Genomic DNA, 9,316 nt, shown 5'->3' on the forward strand with positions numbered 1-9,316 from the left:
TATATATATACAAAAAATTGTAAATAAATTATATATTTTATATATATATATATATATATATATATATATATATATATATATATATATATATATATATATATATATATAATTTATTTTTTTATTATTAGGCTCAGAAATACTTAAAGGAATGCTTACTGATATGCATTTTGCCCAAATGATTTGGGATGAAACGCATAACTGACGATAGAATTTATGTGACCGGCAAGGGTTTTTTTTTTTTTTATTGAGGCCAGTGGGGGGGTCAGCAGATTTGTAGGGGGGGCCGTTGCCACCCCAGGCCACCCCCTGGTGGCGCCACTGCTTACACGTACGGGTCATTTCAACTGTGGCCTTCACAGGGTGATTACTGATTACTTGTGTGCGGTGAAGCTACCAGTTAAAGGTATAGTCTGTAATCGTATTCAAAAACATTTATTGTTTTACTGGGTGAAATGGTCCTTCCATCCTGAGAGAAACCAGTGAATAGGGCCGCTCGGTGGCGCAGTGGGTTAAGCAGCGGCTCATATACTGAGGCTACAGTCCTCCTGCAGCGGTCGCAGGTTCGAATCCCGGCTTGCGCACCTTTGCTGCATGTCATCCCCGATCTCTCTCTCTCTTCCCCTTTCATATCTGCAGCTTGAATAAAGGGCCACTAGAGCCCAAAAAAATCTTAAAAAAAAAAAAAAAAAAAAAAAAAAGAAACCAGTGAATAATGTGTTCAGAAAAAGGAAAGAAAAAAATCTGACCTCTCTGACAGCTTTAATCCTGTTTTTTGCGCACCGAGTGGCATGGATTGGTCAGAGGACCAGAGGATTGGCAGGGGGGAAAGAACCAATCAGATACCTTCATTTTAAGTCCCGCCCACGCCCCCCTCCGTCCCATGCGCGCACTCGTCACGTCGAAAATCTTGCTGGAAAACTTCACACACTCGAGTCACGTTTGCTGAAGAATGGCGCAGAAAACGAGAAAACGCAGCCAAAAATACCACCTCCCCAGTATGGGGGTCCGTGGGGATGGAGGCGTCTCCATCCTGGCGAGGGCGGAGAGCGCCGGTGCGGGTGGCGGTGCCGTGCATGCTCTGGAGCCAGGGCTACGCCGTAGGGTACGCCGTAGCCTACGCCGTAGCCTACGCCGTAGCCTACGGTGTAGCCTACGTCGTAGGGGACGCGGCGACGCGCACCATTCTGCGTTGGTGTAACGCGGAACCATAAATCAGCCTTCAGTGCGTGATCAGTGCGTGATGGACACTAGCCGAGCAGAAACTTCCCACAATGCAATGCTGCGGTGTTTGGTTGCTAAGTGATACGTATATGTTAAGAGTATAATATTAAGTATAACAATATGATTATATAATATTAAAGGAGCATGAGGCAGGATTGAGGCAGGATTTATGAAAAAAATTAGTATACGTTTTAAGTTTTCTAGTAATAATGTCAGATGAAGCGTTCCAAACCAAAAAGAATGAGCCCTCTAGTGTATCTCTCCGTTGCCTTGAACAGGCTGTGTGCTGCAAAATGTGCTGCAATTCGGACTCCAAACTTCCCGCGCTGGGCGGCGGATGTGACATCGCATGACGCTGCATGCACGTTCTCCCCGTTCTCCCATGCCGGCTTCGCTGTTGGCTGCAGTACCCCCGACGGCCGTCGTGGTGAAGGGTGGCGCTAGAGAGTCTAATTTCTTAAAAGGAGCCTCATGCTCCTTTAATATTATAATATTTGTACATAATAATATTATATAATGTCATCTTGTTTCGGCCAGGATAAAAGGGAAATAGCGGAGCGGTGCTGCTACTGCTGCTGTGACACGTCACTTCCTCCCTACGGCAGGAAGTGACGTGTGCGCTCTTAATAGTACGTCCGAATTAATGCATACTACTGATATTTACTCAAAAGTGTGCCGAACTTAAGTATACTTTTTAGTATATACTGTTTAGTATGGCATTTCGGACGCACCGTTTATCTTCCTATTCTCTAACCTCCTTTTCTATTTAGGATTCTGAGTGGGCGGGGAGGCTATGATAATGAGGCACTGTGCTGATTGGCTGCCTGAATGACACGATACACCGCTACAAAAATATTGGCGGAAGCTCCGCCCGGCAGAGTTAGTTGTGGCCGTGGTTTCACGCGTCGGAGGCCAACCTCTGTAAATCGCTCCCGTCGTAACGACGGGCGCAGAATCTGAACGGCTCGTAGAAGCCACATCAGACTGGATGGCTCATCCGGGCGGCTGTACAGACACTGCAGAATTTGGTTGGTGTATATATATATATATATATATATATATATATATATAACATTAACTACTAACGGTGTGTTTCTTCGCATAACCAGGTGAACTAGACCAGTGGTCTTCAACCCTGATCCTCGGGACCCCCCTGTCTTGCATGTTTTAGATGTTTTCCTGCACCAACACACCTGATTCTAATTAATGGTCCTCATTAGCTTGTCACCAAGGTCCGCACAACTCTGTTGATGACACAGTAGGGTTGCCAACCATCCCTTGAAAAACGGAATCAATCGCCCCGTATTTATAAACTAAAGTATGCTTCCCGTATGGAGCTGAAAAGGGACGCACTTTGTCCCGTATTACTGTGAGAGTCAAAAAATAGTAATAAAATGCCAATGGTGAATGGCATTGAGCTGTTGAGTTCATAAGTTATTTTTTTTTTGTTTTACTACAACTGTAGCCTAGAGTCATGGCTGTTTGCACTTTTGTTATTGCACTAAAAATGTGCACTATTACAGAATGGATGTTCTGCTTTCTTTCTATTGTTTTATATTAATTTATACATTTTTAAGTTAATTTGTGTCCCATGTGTTCATGGCATTTAAAAATATGCATCTAATTCAATTCAGGTTCGAGTCAAATAGTTAAAAAATCGTTTCACTCAAAAAAAGGGGCTAAAAAAAATCACCACGCCAGGAAAGGTGAAGGCTATCGGCAATCCGAAAAGGCAATCCGATGAGGTCATCAGGAGGGGGGGTGGGGTGGGACTCGAGGACCAGGGTTGGGAAACACTAGACCACATGCCAATGCTTCATTTGAAGGGGTTACAGGTAACATTATCTATACCTGCTTTATCCTTTGCAGGGTCACGCGGGTCTGCTGGAGCCTATCCCAGGTCATTACAAGCAAGAGGCAGGGGTTCACCCTGGACAGGTCGCCAGTCTATCGCAGGGCCACATATAGTAACCGATCTAGTAAAATCAAAACACATTTAGGCAAGACAAGTTTATTTGTATAGCACAATTCAACACAAGATAATTCAAAGTGCTTTACTAGAACAATAAAAGCAGCAACACACAATTAAACAGTAAATAACAAATAAAATGATAAGAAAAGAGGTAAAATAATAAAAAGCACAAGTTGTTGAAAAGTAAGGGCAGGAGAGTACAGCAGGTAAGTATTTACTTCAGTAAACAGTAATGTTTTTAACCCTGATTTAAAGGAGCTGACAGTTTGAGCAGACCTCAGGTCTAAAGGAAGTTTAATATGTTCCTACACCATGTTCCCTTCTCTGGGCAGTTGCTAAACTTACAGATATCAGCATGTTTATTTGTGTCAATATATGTGATTATATTTGTACTGACTGAAGCCGTGGCAGCATAAATGACTGGGTCCATCATGAAAAAAAAAACAACAACAAAATTTAAGCGTCCCCGTTTACTGATATGTGCCATTAAACTAAGCTGCCGGGTAAATGAGCGTCTTGTGAGCCCAAATGAATTGCAGTGCTGATGATACTAAAAAGGGACCGCAGTTTCATGTAAAGTTTGAATACACTGACATCATTCTAAAGAGAAAAGTGGAGGAACATGACATTTGTGGTTTATAAAAGTAGTCCAAAGTTTTTTAAAAAGCAGCACAGTGCTTTGGTGCTCTGTTGCCTCACAGCAACAAAGTTCTCTGCCAAATTTTGTCTGGAGTTTTCTATATTATAACCATGTCTGTGTGGGTTTTCACCATATAGTCGCAGTTCCCTCTACATTTCAAATGCATTTTAAGGTAGATTGGTAAGTCTACATTGTCTGTAGGTCTGAATGTGAATGCTTGTTTGTTCAAGATGATAACAGTCACCAGGAAAATATAAAGACAGTTCTGTTTTCTTTTATTAACCACACCTATAGGTACAGTAGGTACTGACAGAGATGAAATGTAAGAGGAGCAGTCAGACCTCCGAACAAGCCACTGCTAATCAGACACATATTTTGATAATAAAAAAGCCATCCATGTGAATATCAGGGGAAAATTGATAAAATAATCAAAACAAAATGAAACTAAGGTTGATATGAAAAGAGTACATTGGAAATAAAAAAAAAACAGTGACGATTACAATAACTTTGAATTATACCCCCCCCCCCCCCCGCCACCTTTTCTTCAATACCACTATCTTTGCAGTATGAGCCAAAGATATGTTGTGCGTTTTGTCCATTTCAATTCCGTGTATTTCAGGCCTACAACAGAATCCAAATAAAACTGAGAATGCAAAGCTTACCACTGAAAGATCTCGTGTTCGTTTGTCTGGTGCACCATGAGAAAACCAGTGAACAGAATCAAATGTTAATACAAGCTTTTCTTATATCATGCACAATATTTTCAAGCCAGAGGTACACTTTTCTCAAACCACATAGGTAGGAAAAAATGCACACTGTGGTCATCAATCCAGTCATATTTATACTGAAAAAGGGAGGTGATTTGTACGTTATAGGATCAGATGTTGAACCTTATCTGTTGAACCTTATCTGGGAGGCCAACTGCAGTGAAAGAAACTTAAACATGTCACACTTTCAACCATATTTTTTCTGTTGTCTATATCAAATCCGACGTGCCGACCCGGCAAAGATCTACGACAACCAAAACCCAGAGAAAAACAGGAGGAGACCCATCAATCTTAAACATCTGTTCCTCTTCACCGTCCTCACCTAAAGAAGACCTCAGCTAATCAGTCTGGTCAGAAAAAGAGGAGGTGGTTCTGCGCTGAGAGCAACCATCAGTGTACAATCTTACAGAAAGAAACCCTCATACTTTTAACAATTTCATAAAATCCTAACACCATTTTGTTATGTTTTCATTCCTTTTCGTTTAACTTATAAAGCATTCTGGTTTATTTTATTTTATTTTTGTCTTATCCTGCAAATATATATTAACACATTTCCAATAGTATGGGGACAACATTATGATATTTTTCATTTAAAAAATCCTCACACATTTCCTTTTAAGGATGGGTCAGGGCTGCATTCAAGCCAGTCAAGTACCCATAGCATGTTCTTCCTCAGTTATGCCTTTTGTAAGGATTTGCATTGTCTTGTCGAAAAATGCATGGATGTCCCCAGAACTGGTGTTTGTGGACTCCACGATATGGGTGCATAGAGCCCCCATAGCCACTAGGTGGTTCCCAAGCTGCAAGGCAAGCCTCAATAAGCAGTGTTTGGATGAATTAAAATGACCTGTTTTCCTTTGAAGCCAACTTGATAAGCGTATTTAAGTATTTTACTGTGAAGCATTTAAGTTACACCTTAAACATGCACCTTCTGTGTTATGATCTGACAGGGTTTTTGTATCAATTTTTCTTTCAGAATTTCATCAAACATTTGTAAATTTATGCCATCAGAATTGCAGATTTGAATATTCAAATTTGTAGATTTATGAAAGCAGGAATTTTTTAGTTTTTCTTTTTTTCTTACATATTTGTGACTTTATAACAGCAAAAATGTTGCTTTACCTCTTATAATTTTACCCCTCATTTGTTTTCTTCAAAGCCATGCTAGCCAGGCTATTGTCAGCAAAATGTATGTTAACTAGGTAGGTTTATTTTGTTTGGCTCAACTTCAATTTGAACTCTGAATTCACAACTCAAGCCTGTTTTCTTTGTGTAATCACAAATATCACCACATATGTGGTGTAATCCCCACATATATTTGTTTTAATGCCCCCTTCACAGTGGAGTTTTACAAAATGAGGCCCCCCAAAAGACCCTTGGAAAAGGCCTCTAAAAAGCCAGACACAGCCTTGGATCTATCTTGGAAAGTTGTCGTCTTAAAAGCAGGTTGTGTTGACCTAATCTCTATATGTTTTTCTACATTAAGTCTACCATCACAGAAGCATGAACTACTTTTGCCAATGGCACTGGCAAATCCCCATACATTGCAGTCTCCAGCCTTTGGACCTCTTCCTGGTGAGAGTTCAGAGGGACCTTTTTGTTTTTTGATCCAGAGCACACTACTCAGTATCTTTCGGAAAGATCTTGAATATTAATTTGTCCATAGTGCACATTACCACAATTTCTACCTGTTAAAGGATTTTTTTTTATTTACACAGTCACTTGGTATTTGTTCAAGACAGGAAATTGTTTTTGGGAGAAATGTTTAGGAGCAATCTATTGGTTTATTCCTTTCCCCCTTCCGTTTTTAATTGTCTTTGTATGAATTGGATGAATCTAGAATGAGTTGAGTTGTATTCTTGAAGTGCCTTGGAACAACTGAAGTACACTGCCCAAGGCGATACACACAGATATTATAAAGTTTGGCAACCATTTCTGTCTTATTTTGAAGAGAAATTTTGACATGTGACATTTGACAAGTGTAGCCGCCCGACCCCGAATAATTAATCATTTTAAAAAGTTTTAAAAGAAACGCACATCCAAAAAAAAAAGTAACTCTAGGTGCAGGACAGAGGAAAAACATTGTCTTTATTTTTATTTTTAAAGACTTAATAATGTATCCATGTCCCTCTCAGGTTGACCACTTGACATGTGAGAGCCTGAGGAGTTTTTCCCCCCTCTGTCCATTTTCGAGGATTTGCTCTCTTAATGCCTCCACTTCACCACTTTTTGGCTACTGAGACGTCTTTGATTTGTTGAATATGTCTTATAATGTTATATGAATTCATACTTGATTTGTGATGATGAGAGACTTAATAATGTTTCCATTTCTCTTTAAGGTTGACCACCCTATACTGTATATGAGAGCCTAAGGAGTTGTTTTCCCTCTGTCCCCTTTTGAGGACCTGCTTTATCTCCTCCAGAGAGAAAGCAGAGAGGAATGCAGTATGTGTATGTTTAAAGGTTTATGTGAAGAAACATACTATATGTGTGATAAAATGACAATTGTGTATCTTTATTCTACTACCATCATCTCCTGTCAAACAGGTTTTCCTGACTTGCTAGAAGTTCTTCTATGGTGCTTGAGTCATCCATCATATCTGAGACCTTCGTCTTGACTTTGTGAGTTTATTATGCAGCTTGTTTTAGTCTGAGATTGAAACAAAAGGTTTTATCTTGATTATTTCCTGGTTGAAGATTTTCATATTGATGATTTTAATTTCAAACATCTGCATATCTTTTAAGTTCAATGAGCAGTTATGCAGGTAGGCCTTAGGGCTCTTTTGAGACTTTTAAGTCATCCTTCATGACAGATACATTTGGTGTCACAACGTCACAAAAAGGCTACTTGGCTACATATACTTGTCAGTATACAGATACTGAGTACAAGTTCTGTTTGCTGTTTCTTGCAGGTCGCGAATTTGGTGAGGAGTAAAGCTGGCTGGCTGCGGACAAGGAAGTAGGGCAATACATACATACTTGTGCACATACACATATATGACAATGCATATCTATTCAGACCTGTAATGCATGTCATTTTCACATAGCTATAGATCATCTTTTTTTTTCTCAATTCTCTACTATTTATGGTTTCATAATGAGTGAGTCACCTCTAATACAAATGAGCTCCAGCTCTAATACTGCTGTTGTCTGTAATATGTTTCTATTTAGAGTATTTGTCAGGATATTTTGTTATTATTGTCCCTATTTGTCCTTATCTCTCTGTCTCTCTTTCTCTTTCGCTCTCTCTCCCCCCTCCACCCAACCAGTAGAGGTAGCGCCCACCCCGAGTCTGGTTTTAACTAAGGGTTCTTCCCGTTAGTCTCGTCCTACCCCTAGTCATGACATGACCTCTGTTGTGATTTGACACTATAATGAATAAAGATTGATTGATTGATTGCTATTGCTGTCAATTTAGTCCTTGAGTTCAAAGCTATGTGCTTTATTTGTTCACTGCTATCAAGAAATATGACTTTCCAAATATGACTATATATATATATATATATATATATATATATATATATATATATATATATATATATATATATATATATATATATATGTATGTGTGTATACTGTATGTGTATGTGTGTATGTATGTATATATATATATATTTTATTTTTTTTTAAGTTTGTGGAATTAAACTGTGGAATGATTTGAATTTGGAGTTAAAAGAATGTACAAACATAAAACAATTTAAGAAGAAATACAAAGACATAGTTTATTTGAGGTATAAAAGTGAAGACTGTGTTTAAAGATCACCAGCTGTGTGTGTTCTGCTATTTTGTCATGTTGTCTTTGGATGTTTATATACTTAGATATATGTATTATATTTATATCATAGTTATATTATATTTATATCATAGTTATATTATATTTATATCAGAGTTATATTATATTTATGATAGAGCTTACATCTGGTATTAAACAGGTTATTTTTGTAAAAATGATATATATTTATACAAATTAGGGTATAATATAAAAAGTAAATACAGACATATAATCTTATCTTTTCTTCTTGTTTTTTTTATACATGTTCGAAATAAAAAACGAACTAACGAACGAATATATATATATATATATATATATATATATATATATATATATATATATATATATATATATATATATATATATATATATATATATATATATGTGTGTGTGTGTATGTGTATAGATTATTTTGTTACATTTCATTTTGGATATGTATTTTATATATTACATTGTATTTACATGCCATACCATATGCATACATTGTATTTGTTTTTGTATGTAGTGCTGCGGTGTTATTTTCATTATTTTGCATTTATTTTCACTTATTTTATTTGTTTGGGGTACCAAGTTCTAATGTAAATTTAATTGGAAAACCAATAAACATATTTGAATCATAATAACATCAGTTTCCAGTTTCTCTTTATACAACCTTCTTACTAAAACTAGAAATATTCTCGTTCAACAAACCTCTTTAAACCCGAAAGTCGTGGTTTGCGGAAGTAAACAATTTTCAAACTGATGCAACATTAAAAATAGACCGTGCTTGTTATCAAACTGTCAGCAGACATTTCCTCCGCTGGGGTTTTCTTGCTTTGTGTGAAATTTTTATATTTTTGATGGTTTCGAGAGGAGATACATTGTTTTTAAACTTCTCTCAGCCTTGGATGGGTGTGTCCGTGCTCTCTGAGACTCTTGGCCAAACACACCGGAAGGGAGGCGAA

At 37.9% G+C, this 9,316-nt stretch overlaps 1 long non-coding RNA gene across 1 annotated transcript in view; it reads left to right on the forward strand.

The window, feature by feature from the left end:
• Positions 1–8,081, forward strand: part of LOC133462365 (uncharacterized) — a 9,193-nt gene extending 1,112 nt beyond the window's left edge. The window contains exons 2-3 of the long non-coding RNA XR_009784250.1: positions 7,148–7,222; positions 7,513–8,081. This is a non-coding gene — a long non-coding RNA (uncharacterized LOC133462365). The remainder of the gene's footprint in view (positions 1–7,147; positions 7,223–7,512) is intronic.
• Positions 8,082–9,316: the final 1,235 nt, after the last annotated feature.

This window comes from Cololabis saira, chromosome 2 (assembly GCF_033807715.1).
Source record: "Cololabis saira isolate AMF1-May2022 chromosome 2, fColSai1.1, whole genome shotgun sequence".
Classification (NCBI taxonomy): Eukaryota; Metazoa; Chordata; class Actinopteri; order Beloniformes; family Belonidae; genus Cololabis; species Cololabis saira.